Below are 950 nucleotides of genomic sequence, written 5' to 3' on the forward strand. Positions count from 1 at the left end.
GGGCGGGGGACAGCACCTTTCTTTAAAAAATCGTCCCTGTGATGCCGGAAAAGTGGGTGACCTGAAAGAGGGTGGTAGGGGGTGAAGCGCCTTCGTCAGCGCCGATAGGCAAACATGCCTGCATTTCTGCATGTAGTACCGGGTGTTCCGATGCCTGCGACAAAGCAAACGAGTGTGCCTGCTCTAGGGGGTCAGGGCACCTACGAGCAGAACCCGGTGTGAGTCTCATCCGAACACGCGCTGTTATAAGTCCGTCTAACAGAGGGGGCGATTTACTTGGGTTGCCTATATTGAAGAGCTTTGTTGAATATATATTGCCTACCAACCGTGATTTAGGCCGACGAGCGGGGGGGGGGGTGCTCCGCTATAAAACCACGCCTGCAGCTGAATAGATCAACCTCACCCGTTGCGGAGGCCGTTGGGTCGACAACTTGTGTACTCCTCTGTCGCAGAGGGTTACAGCACACAGTGTACTCCAAGTGTACTCTTCTGTACTCCGCTTGTGTTAAGCATGTGCACGGGAATGTGCGTAACCCCACGTAGCTTTACACCGGACACCCAAATGTGTGAACAACATTGGCACGAGTCTGTAAAATTTCAAAGTGAAATCGAGTAAAATGCACAGTTTTAGTCCTTGGGGTGTACAAATGGGCACTCACTAGCACTCCCCCTCCCCTGCCTGCGGTGACTAAGCGCAGACGTAACCATTGGTGCAAAAGAGGTAGCCTGTATCAACAAAAAAAAAAATAATTGTAATCGAGGTTGCACCCTTTAAAAATTGTATGGAACTTGTAGAAACAGTGTGCAAAATCTGGGCGCCACCAGACAACGCTTTCCTAGCCCGGATCACATTTTCAGTTGGAAAATCGAAACGGCCGCGAGAGAGACGACCATGTTGATCCCCAGCTGCGCTCGGCTGGTGCGCCTAGGAACGACGGGGAACGGGTCAG

General features: G+C 51.8%; 1 protein-coding gene across 1 annotated transcript in view; it reads right to left on the bottom strand.

The window, feature by feature from the left end:
- LOC127750110 (uncharacterized) overlaps positions 1–726 on the bottom strand; it is an 11,417-nt gene extending 10,691 nt beyond the window's left edge. The window contains exons 1-2 of the mRNA XM_052270675.1: positions 660–726; positions 404–587 (exon numbers count right to left, since the gene is read on the bottom strand). The gene's annotated coding sequence lies outside the window, so the exon portion shown is untranslated. The remainder of the gene's footprint in view (positions 1–403; positions 588–659) is intronic.
- Between the last annotated feature and the right edge of the window lie 224 nt (positions 727–950).

This window comes from Frankliniella occidentalis, unplaced genomic scaffold (assembly GCF_000697945.3).
Source record: "Frankliniella occidentalis isolate FOCC.00 unplaced genomic scaffold, Focc_3.1 Scaffold133, whole genome shotgun sequence".
NCBI classification, from domain to species: Eukaryota; Metazoa; Arthropoda; class Insecta; order Thysanoptera; family Thripidae; genus Frankliniella; species Frankliniella occidentalis.